The 11,939-nt window shown below is 41.7% G+C and overlaps 1 pseudogene; it reads right to left on the reverse strand.

Moving 5' to 3' along the window:
* Positions 1-11,159: 11,159 nt before the first annotated feature.
* On the reverse strand, positions 11,160-11,333 carry LOC143990462 (U2 spliceosomal RNA; annotated as a pseudogene).
* Between the last annotated feature and the right edge of the window lie 606 nt (positions 11,334-11,939).

Below are 11,939 nucleotides of genomic sequence, written 5' to 3' on the forward strand. Positions count from 1 at the left end.
CAGCATAGCAGAACAAATAACGTAACCAAAGTTTCAAGAAACACTGCAATCGTCAGGGGTCTGCTGGTAGTTATAGGCCGGATGGATGCCCTTGGGTCAGTTAACAAGGTGTGGGGCTTATTGTGGTGATAACTCTTGGTTTGAATTCGTCTGTGTCTAGGTACGTTAGGGAGGGATACGTCTACAAAGTTGAAGTTATGTGGAGGGATTGTCTTGGTCAGTTATATTGTTGTAGAACCTAAGGGTCACAGTCAATCACCGGGTATATCGCATGGATGAATATTTGTGTATGGGATGGTATCAACCAGGGAAGTGGGATAGGGGCAAAAGAGGGGGGGGGGGGGGAAGACAGTGGGGTAAGGTTGGTAAGGGTATGAAAGCAAGAAAAGAGGGGAGGAGAAGAGGGGACCGGGGGGGCCCTGAGGGCCTTACCCCTCCAGTCTCCCCCTGGCAGTGTCATGTGTGTATGAGCTCGTGGGACGTTCCCTGTCTGGGGGAGTCTCCCTCCAGAATTGGCCTTTGGGTGGAGGTAGTGGGTTTTATGTGTCATGTTAGGAAGGTGTATCTCGTCAGGTGCAAATTAGGGTATCTCAGTCAGCTCTTGGGGGGTTTGGGTCTTTGCTTTCTGAGCCCATCAAGGTGGCATATCAATCTGTGGTACAGAAGTGTGTCCAACAGGCCCAAGCCCATGAGAGTCTCGAGGGGGAGTCTCATGCTATCTGAATTAGTTCCTCCATTTCAGCTATTTTTCCAACACGGGCAAGCCATTCAGGGATCGTCGGGGCACTGGTTGAGCCCCAATGCATTGGGATGCATAGTTTAGCTGCATTGATTATATGCACAACCAGGGATTTTCTGTACGAATAGACTGAAGTGGAGGAATTGTGAATAAGGAGCTTGGTTGGAGTGAAGTCTAAAGGAAATGTGGTCACTTGTGAGGTGTTGTCGTGTACTTGTGTCCAAAATGTCTGTAGTAGCGGGCAGGACCACCAAATGTGCAAGAGTGGGCCTGTCTCATTTTAAACATCTCCTCCAACATTGATCTGATGTATCTGGGTTGAATTTGTTGAGGAGTTCAGGTGTTCGGTACAACCTAGTTAGGGTTTTGTAATTGTTCTCTTGTGTTGTAACATTGAGTGAGCCTTTTGTGTGTCATTTCAAGGATGATGCTTTCCCAGTCTTCCTCAGATAGGTTTATTGGTGATTCCCTTTCCCGGCTTTAGGGGAGATCGATGCAAATAGCATGGAGTGGATGTTGGAGATCACACGTTGCTGTGGTGTGGTTTGCGTCCAGAGATTTTCAAATGGGGTTAGGTCCGGGATACTGGCCGATCTCGGTTCAGTGTTTTGAGGAAATGTCGTACCTGGAAGTAGGTCCATAAGGGGAAGGGGATGTTGCTCAAATTTGTTGGGAGTGAGTTGCGGTCTAGAAAGGAGCCCTTTTGGAAAAAGTAACGAGCTTGTATTTCCCTGTGTGACCATGAACCTACAAGGGGTAGATTGGATATGTCAGGAGAAAGAGCTGGGTTAGACTGGGTGTGAGTGGGCCAGGATTTGAGGAGATTTGCAGTTTCTTACATATCTCGCTAAAGCAGCTCAAAGTGGAGTTGATCAGGGGATGCTCTCTTAAGATTTTTGGGATGTGGCAGAGGAGGATCCAAGGGATAGTGCAAGTGCAATAAGGAGTCTTCCAATCCTACCCAGTCCTTGATGTTTCCATGTACTGTACAATTCTCCCCAGGTGGCATGCTCTGGAGTAGTTTCAGATGTCTGGGAGTCCGATACCTTGAGATTTGGGTTTTGAGAGTTGATTGAAGCTTATTTGTGGGCGTTTGTGTTTCCATAAAAAATTGATGCATAATTGTTTGAATGTCTTGAAGAAGGTTAAGGGGAGTTTGATGGGGATTGTTTGCAATAAATATAGAATGTGGGGGAGAATATAAATTTTTAAGATGGCGATGTGGCCGAACCATGAGAAGTGGGGTTTATCCCATCTATTTAGCTGAAACCTTATTTTTGCCCTCTCACATCTCTCATAAATCACACGAAACTGTTCACCCATCTTCTCATCCTCTAATAGCAACATATTTAATTTCCATAAACCCTTTTACACAGACACACATCCTTCCACTCTTACCTTGACCAAAACTAAACGGTGATCCAAAAACAAATTATCACACAATTCCCAACTCACCGCATTCACACCATTTGCAACAAAACAATGATCAATCCGCGACTTTGTATTTGTACTCTGCCATGTATACTTGTTGTTGTCATTACCCACTATACTCCATACATCCTGCAATCGCAAATCCTCACACATCTCACTTAGTTCTTTGGACAAATCATCCAAAATATTATCTCCTCTTCTATCACCTAGATGTATAATGCAATTAAAATCCCCCAAAAACAAAACCGTCTCCTGGCCCATTAAAAATAATTTAACTAAATTTCTCAAACAAATCACACTGCTCATTTTTCCTTACTGTGCCATATATATTAATTATTTTCATTTCCTTCCCCATAAACACAACTTTAATCAAAATAGCTCTTCCTGGCTCAATATAAATAACAGCAATTATTTCCAAATTCATATTTTTAATCAAAATCCCTACCGCCGAATTCTTAACACCATTCTCTCCTGACCACACAGATGATCCATACTACCAATCTTTCTCCAATACTGTAACTTAAACTCAACCCCACACTCTTGTAACAAAAAATATCCACTTGGACAGTAGAACGAAAATCAAAAATTGTCACGTTGTCTGGTACTTGCAATAGATTGCACATTAAGTGATGCAACTCTCAACTGCATTCATAATGAAGTAGAGCAGTATAAGACAAAAACCTTCCATTACAGTTCAGTATCCAGGTTATCCAGGATCCTTCTCCCTACCATCTTTCAACTTCCTCACAACAGGTTCAGACGCCGCTGAGCCCCCTTTATCTTCATCCCTTCCCAAATCCATGGTCCAGGACAAAGAATCTGGTGACCCCACTCTGCCGTGTCTTCAGCTGTACTCTGAGCTGTTTTCCTTCTCTTAATATCCACATCCTCTTCTAGGTCTTCTTGCAGTCTCACCTCCTTCCTCATTTGGCACTCCATCTCATCTTTCTCCACTTCCACCACCCCCTTCATCAGATTTCCCCTCCACCACCATTTAACTCTCCTTATCCACCATCACGTTGAGTTCCACTTTGGTTTCGCCTTTGCAGGTTCCTTCTCTTTCCCCAACTCCTTCTCTAACTTCACTACCTGCCTCAAAACATCTTCATCTTCTGGAAAGTTAATTTTCTTTGCTGTTTTCGCCACTTTCTCTGCAAAAGTCTTGACTCTGTTGGGGCATTCTTCATACAGATGGTCCATACTTTGACAGTGGGTGCACTTCTTAGGAGCAGTACAATTTTCTGCAGAATGTCCCAATCCCATGCAATTCCGACATCTCTTTAATAAACTGCGCTGTCATATGTCCCCTGTCAGCACATTTCCAACAATAGTGAGGAACCCCCTATTATGACCAATCTGAAAAGTCCTGTTTTATATGCTGCAAATGATCCGTTGCAAAATCATTTACATAGAACCTGCACCTGAATCTGTTCATTTTTTTCAAATATTTTTTATTAAACATTTAACAAGTTACAAAGGTGAACAGCAGGTTACATAGTATTCGTTCTGCGTGTTTAAACAAACGAGAAAGTGGGTGACAGATGTGCATAAGTATAATGTCCACATAGAGTCCATTGTCTGGAGTGCCTCTCGAGGGCCTAGTATTCTCTGGTCACAGTATGCTCCCATAGGGGTGACCAGAAGAGATTAAGGATAGTTCTAACCATAGGCGTCCTATACTAGGCCCAACAAACAGTATACAACATAGCAGTTCTGGTATTCTGCCTTCCCCACCTGAGTGTAAAATTTAAACTAAGAAACTAAATAACCAGTAACTTGGATCAGCATACTGTATATGTTTACACAAAAAAATTTTTTACAAACACAAAGCAAAAAGAAAAATATCTAAAAAAGAGGCACTGGTTGGAATGTGCACTATTAAAAATTAAAAAAAAAGGTGTGTGTGTGTGTCTACTTCTTTCAATACTCAATACCAGTTTGGGAAGTCATTTTGTGTTGTCTGTCACAAAGGGCCTTATTTCCTATTGGCAAAAACCACTTTGCAATACAAATGCACTAGGACAGGAATATGCAATTAGTGGAAATCCAGCTGTTGCAGAACTACAAGTCCCATGAAGCATAGCAAGACTGACAGCCACAAGCATGAGACCCAGAGGCATGATTGACTTGTAGTTTTGCACCAGCTGGAGGTCGGCCAATTGCATATCCCTGAATTAGAGACAAGCACCGTGAAAAGCAAACAAGAACCAAACTTAAAAATTTGATTAGACAATACATATTTAAACAAAAATACATTTTTATTGGTCAGCTGGCATTGGAATAGCCCCCCTACCATTAAAATAGGTGACATACCGGTCACGCACCTCATGTGCTGTTTGGGGGGCTAAGCCAGGATGGGCATGATCCAGCCCTGTGAGTTCAGGTAATATTAGTCCGGCCTCAGGCCCAATTGGTTGCAGGTACTGGTTTCCAGAAAGTTTGCGTAAAAAATTGTGCAATATGCAGCAGCAAAGAATTACATAGTTCAGTTTGTACTCTGCCAAGTTTATTGCTGTCATAAATAGACGGAACCGGCTGGCCATAATACCAAAGGCATTCTCCACAACCCTTCTTGCTCTGGCCAGCTGGTAATTAAAAACACTCCTCTCCGGGGTGAGGGTCCTTTGGGGGAAGGGTTTCATCAAATGGTCACTCAGACCGAACGCTTCATCAGCAATAAAAACAAAAGGTAGACCCTCCACATTATCGGCATCTGGTGGCAAGTCCAGGCCACCAGTGATGAAACGGTGGCAGAACTCGGTCTGCCTCAACACTCCTCCGTCAGACATCCGGCCGTTCTTCCCCACATCCACATACAGAAAGTCACATTGTGCTGACACCACCGCCATTAGCACCACACTATGGAACCCCTTATAATTCCAGTAGTAGGACCCCGAATGGGGTGGGGGCACAATCCTCACATGTTTACCGTCGATCGCCCCTCCACAGTTGGGAAAGTCCCAACGGGCAGTGAATTGGGAAGTCACAGTCTGCCATTCCTGTGGCGTGGAAGGAAACTGGGGAGTCAAACAAAGGAAAAAAAAAATTAGTCATTAAATCAAAACAATTCATAACAAATAAAACTCAAACATTTTGGAACAACAGTTAAACAGAAATATTGAAAAAAAAATTCTGCAAAAAAAAAAAAAAAAAAAAAGATGGCCCAATTCACAGATTACTCAGCCCTCTGATGGACAAGGGGACATAAGTTAGGTGGGTCAGTGGGGTGGGGGCCTAATTAATGAGTATACAATCCCTGCAACCAATTTGAGTGGGGTGGGGGACTAATTAATGAGTATACAATCCCTGCAACCAATTTGAGTGGGGTGGAGGCCTAATTAATGAGTATACAATCCCTATATATATATATATATATATATATATATATATATATATATATATATATATATATATATATATATATATATATATATATATATATATACAAAGGGTGGGGGGCAGTAAAACAGTACAATGGAGCTGACAATATGAATTAGAGAAAAACTGTCTCGGCTGTGGGTGTATAGGGGCCCAGGATTGCATGCTGGGGACGTTAGTGAAAGAAAATATGCACGTGGGACACAAAAAGGTAAAAGCTATAAAAAAATATTAAAACAAACAAAAAAAATACATAAAAAAAAATGGCATGCATTCATATAAAGGGGACATTCACAGCATATTCCTGTCATGGATATTAAAAGTCATGATGAAATTAATACAAACATACAATGCATATAATGCAATATTAAAAGAACAAACTTACCTTCATATATTCCTTCTGCAGGACCCGAATAATGGCAGAACAGGTCTCTGGAATAATGATCCCCAGAGCCTGGGGGGAGATGCCTGTCGAGAACTTGAGGTCCTGAAGGCTTCTCCCTGTCGCCAAGTAGCGCAACGTGGCGATGAGCCTCTGCTCCAGAGTGATGGCTTGCCGCATGCAGGTATCCTGCCTGCTGATATAAGGGGTCAGCAAAGCCAGCAGACTGTGAAAAACGGGGTCCGTCATCCTGAGATAATTCCTGAAATCATCAGGATTATTCTCACGGATCTCACGGAGTAAAGGCATATGCGAGAATTGGTCACGCTGGCGCAACCAATTCTTTGTCCATGAACTCCTCCTCACCCTGTTCACAGACTGGGCTCGGGTCAAAGTATTAACCCCAACACCAAGCCCCAATATAGCACGAACTCGTTCCCGAATGCGTCCACTCTCCATGGCTTTGAAACGGTCGGCTGGACAAACAAGCTTAACTGAACGCACTGAAGAACAGCCAGACCTATGAAGAACGACCTGAAACCCAGAAACGAGCGGACCTGAAGCGCCTAACAGGTACCAACTGATCCACGCGTACCGAAAGACAGATACAAACCTCACAGGCAGACTGCGCCGCAGAAAACGGACAAATGAAGCTGAAGTCTGAAAAGTGTGAATCGTCTCTAACCAAACTTCTACGAACGCAAAGTCAGCAGAAGGAGCCCAAAGGGTGCTTTGCTGTGTCTTGGACTTCCTATTTCTAGTCCCGTCGTACGTGCTGTACGTCATCGCGCAAGCTTTCGTCGGACTGTTTGGGTATCCGTGTGTGGTCAAGTCCGTTCAGTGGAAAGTACGACGGACTGTCCGTCGGATTGTATGACGAACTAAGTATGCCATACAGTCCGCTCGTGTGTACGCGGCATAAGGATATTATAGCCAATTTACTTTTCTTAGATTTTGTATACCAAATAATATCTCTAACGATTGCTAAATTGTAGTAATCTTCCTTCCCGGAACTGCACAAGTTTTGGTGTTCCCCTACCACTTTTCCAATAATCTTCCTCATCCTGTTATGAGCTTTGCAAAATAATTATCTGTGTTTAACAGAGTAATTGGCCTCCAATTAGCCAAATCCTCTTTTTCTCCCTTTTTGTATAGGAGGGTTACTACCCCCTTACTCCATGACCTAGGTGCTTAAAAATAAACCATTGTATGGCGTAATAATTCTAAAAGAATTTCCCTGATTATTTCCCAAAAATAAAATTTAATTGGCAAACCATCTATTCCAGGAGTTTTACCATTTTGAGAACTCGTAATTACTGTTAAAATTTCATCCCTATCTGTCTCTCTTATTAACCAAACACTTTTTTATATGTTAGGTTCTATTGTATTTAGATAATGATTTTTAATTGAAATATCTATTTTTTTTGAGGTGAAAACAGATTTTGATAAATCTTTTTTGTGGCGTCAAGCATTTCTTCCATCTTATTTGATCTGTTTAATTTTTCAATGTAATCTTTTTTTTCCCTACTATCTTTTTAAAGAGTGTACATTTTTCATCCTGTTCTAATTTTTCTATTTTTGCTTGGAAAATAATATTTTTACCCCTCTCCTCTAGTTGATTTTTAATTTAATTTTCTTTTTAGTTTCCTCTACTACTACTTCTCCCACTAAACCCTCCCTCTGAAGTAGTAACAATGTGTTTTAATTTCATATTTAATTCTTTATAAAGGGACTTTTTTATTCTAACTTTCTCCCTCCCTTTCTTTTTAAAAAAGTCCTTGGTTCTCTCTATTAATTCATCCCACCATATATATTAGTTTCCCCTTTCTGTCTTCCATATTTTATACCTTACCTAATATATATTTTTTTTAATTTCTGGGTCCTGTAAATTTTGTATTTAATTTCCAGTTTTGTTGTTTTTTGATATTGCCTTCCTCTCCTTCCCCTATAAAACGTATTTTATCATCTGAAAAAGTGTTTACATAAGTTTTAAATTCTTCATTATTTCTGATAAAATAAAATACAATCAATTCTGGAACTGTTATTTCTAGCGTACCAGGTAAATTTACCTTTTCTATTTTCCAGGCATCTAAGTTTTTTATATCTTCAACCATTTTTTTTTTTTTTTAATTGATTGCAGAATAATCTGTTTTAAGACCCTGAGCCTCTTGCTCCCTCTTCTCACCTGGCCAAATGCAATTAAAGTCACCTCCAAAGAATTAGAGGTTTTTTCCCCAAAAAGAAAAAAAATTAAATTCTCAAAATTCTCCCTTCTTAATTTTTCGTCTGCAGCCGCAGGGATGTTTATGCACCTAAAAAGTAAACCAAAGTATTCCAACTCAACTAACAGAATTCTACCTGGAGTGATCTCTGTTACACTCTTCACAGAGATATCTCTATTTTTAATCGGAGTCCAATGCCAGTGCATTTGTTATCTTTGGAACCAGACCAATCTGAATCTCCTTTCCATTCTTTCTTTAACCAAGAGTAATTTAACTCGAAATCAATTCCGCACTCCTGTAAAAAAAAAAAAAAAAAAAAAAGTCAAAATGGAAATTTTCAATAAAAGCTAGCTCGCTTAACCTTATTTTTAAAATCCCTAACATTTAGGGAAGCAACCATAATTTGCATATTAATTTATTATTCAGAACAAAGATCATTAAACCTTTTTTTTTCATGAGGTGCATCTTGGAGGTGCAGGTGATTTCACATCTTCAAACAAAACCTAATTTCCTTCAGTTGGCTGAGGCGTCAAAGATGGACCCGCCTCTTGACCACACTGCAGCTCTGTCCCCCTTGAGTTGCCTCTGGGGTTTCTTGAATTTCAAATGCTTGAAAAATATTTTGCAATTTAAGGTTTTGCAGATTTTTGGCAATCGCATCCAGGCTGTGCATTTCAGCTTGCCCATCGCTTTCTATCTGCTGACCCTCACTTACCACTTCGACAAAAGTTTTTCCCTTGGTTTTTTTCTTCTTTTCCTTACCATCTCTCTTGGGAGAATCTCCCCCTCGTTTCTTGGATTCTGATGTGTCCATTTGATTTGACCCATCTTGTTTTTTTGTCAAAATCTGGATCAGGGGCCCACTCGTCTCCTTCTTTCCAGTACCCTGTTTTTTCCAACATCTGTACCACTTCGTTTGGTGTATTTACTCTAACATCTACAAAGGGAGTGGATATTTCCTTCCCATCTTCCCCTGTTGATGTATCACTTTCCTTTCCTTTTTCAGGTGTTTTCAGGTTGTGGTACTTTCTTTACTTGTGTTTATACTGTTTTCTGGTTCTTGAGTTTTTGCCCCTTTATTTGGGCACCATCTTTTATCATGTGTTATATCTCCACAAATTTCACTTTTTGCACAGGTGAAAGCTGTGTGCCCAAAATCCCTGCAGCTCTTACCATAGTCTGGCATACCATTATAGAACAGGAAACCCCCGTTCTTCCCTGAAAATGGGATAAATCCATAGGCTAGCATGAGTTGTCCAATAAAAAAAATATATATATTTTAGGGCACATGGGTTCCTCTTAAAGGTAACCATGAACTTAGGTTTTCCATTCCATATCCCAAATTCATTGTGTACAGGCCCGACATATGACACAGTCTCGCAAAAGAATTTTAAATGACTTGCAATATCTTCTGCCGACACATGCAGCTTATACATGTGCACCACTATTTGCCATTTATATTGGCCAAACAGGCACTGGACTTAAATCCCTTCCAGGCCTTTCACCAGTTGACACTTCTAGCTCGTTTCACAGTCTGTAAAGGCATGGAAAGTAACATCATAAGTGCCCCTCTTTTCAAAGTTTTGGAGACATTTAATTACTTTCAGATCCACCTCTAGGACTTTACCCAAAGTTTGAGTTACAAAATGATAAAGAGTAATCCTACCGTCCACTTTGAAACGTATGGTGTCCTTCACCTAGTCCTCCAGACCGAAAGACCCTAAGTCAACCATCATAAAAAAACATGTAGGTAACCAAATAGCTATGGAATGAGTAGGAGATCCTTCGGTCCCAGAGCGAATATGAGATGAGCGGGAAACTTCCGTCCAGTCAGTGAAATTCAGAGATGAATACAAGATGAGTCGGAGATCCTTTTCATCCAAAAATGAATACAAAATGAGCAGAAATTTCCTCCGTCCAATCCACAAAATCCAAATTCCAATTATGCAAATATCAGCATTGGGATGGAACCCAAGCTGCCGATCGATGCTCATAAAACTTCTGGCAGCGCTGAGCCCAATAGCAGCAAGAACCTGACCAATTAACGAACAGGTTAACAAGGCCAAGCCCAGCTGGTGCCTTCCATAAACCCTCTGGTTTCAGATCCTATAATCTTAGGCAAAAGGCCAAGAAGTGATAAGCCAATTATTCTCTCTCCGAGCATTCGGCGGCCTAGCCCAGAACGAAGAGCTCGCCGAGAGCTGCTGCTGCCCCGTCTGCCCTTCCCCCATGTCTAGACCAGGCGGAGATGATGATGCACATATTTTTCACACCTGGCCGGGCTTGTGGCCTAATCCCTTCCTGCTGACTTATTTAAACATTTCTAACACCTGCCCAACACCTGAGAAGCACTCTCTGACCTTGAAACTGACCATCAAGCTGCCCAGAGCACTAATTGCACAGATCCAGGTGCTCCTAGTTGATGCCCACAAGGGAAAATCATTTGCATGGGATCGCTTCCTGGTCAGCTGGATGACGGTGAAAGTCAGGGACCCACTAGAGGGAGACACAGGCTGCCAAATGAAGACTCGGGCTGCTTTTTAGCAAGCTTGCTGTACTAAGGGACAGAAATGGAGCAAAGTCAGCCCTATTAAAATGGCTGGGGGTTGCTGCTCTCCAAAATGACACTAGCATAAAAAGGCTTCATTTTGTGCCTTGGTGAGAAAGTTCATTCAAACTGTAGCTAGCTGCCTTGTCGAAATGTGTCTACTTGCTGACTTAATAGGTTTGGCTTCGTGCAACTACTGCCACTTCACCTGCTGCTTCCTGAGCAAAAAAATATGGAGCGAGGAGGGAGAAAGAAAGAGGCCAAGAAACTGACACAAAGCAAAAACACCAGTACACACAGGGGTTAAATGCAAGTTTATTGCAAAAATGAGCAACATACAGACTGTGAGCAGCAAAAGTAACATTGCAAGTGAGTGAGCGAGCAAGCAAGCAAAAGGATGAGGAGGATGGAGGAGAATTTGCTGTTTGAATTCATTCTGTTTTTGGAAACTGCATAAGAGAGGGGTGCACCGGTCCTGGAGGTACTGCAATACCAGGTCGATGCGTGGAGTGGACAGAGCAAGCTCTTCTTCCATCTCCCTGTTCTAAAAATCCATTTAATATATGGTCCCCAGATAGGGGACGTATCAGATATTAAACTGATAAGAACAGATTTTTTTGATTGAAAATGTATACTTTATTTTGCAAGAAAATATACAAAAAACAAAATACTTTTAACAGGGTACATTCCACACTGTACTGCGACGCAGCGCATAAAATACACTACATAACAATACAGTTCCAAACATACATATAAATTACATTCATCCTGCGGTATGATGCCTGATGTGTTGTGCAGAGTAATAATACCCCGAAACATCACATCATGCATGACGCCGCATTACCCTGAAAGCATTACCAAAAACATTACCAAATACATGTCAAGTCATACAGTCTTAGTCATAGTCATAGTCAACATCAGAATGGCATTTCAATGAGCAACAGGTGTGATGGGGGGGGGGTTGGAGAAGGTGGGGAGGGGAGGGGAAAAAGAGTTCACAGGCCCAAAGCTTTATTGAACTGCCAAAAAGGGTACATAGTGGTGGGGGGGAAGGGGAAATCTTCAGACCTCCTCTTCCTCCTTGTTGTCCATCAGGTGATAGTCTCTGAGCAGACTGTGGGTCAGTCTGCGGCAGTCCTGGATGGACATCCTCTCCCTCTGGTGGATGAGGCGCTTTCTGGCGCACCAAACAGCGTCCTTAAAACAACACAGCACCCGCCAGGCACTATCAATGTCCTC

Source organism: Lithobates pipiens, unplaced genomic scaffold, assembly GCF_037356315.1.
Source record: "Lithobates pipiens isolate NorthernLeopardFrog02 unplaced genomic scaffold, aLitPip1_a1.2 Scaffold_18, whole genome shotgun sequence".
Taxonomy (NCBI): Eukaryota; Metazoa; Chordata; class Amphibia; order Anura; family Ranidae; genus Lithobates; species Lithobates pipiens.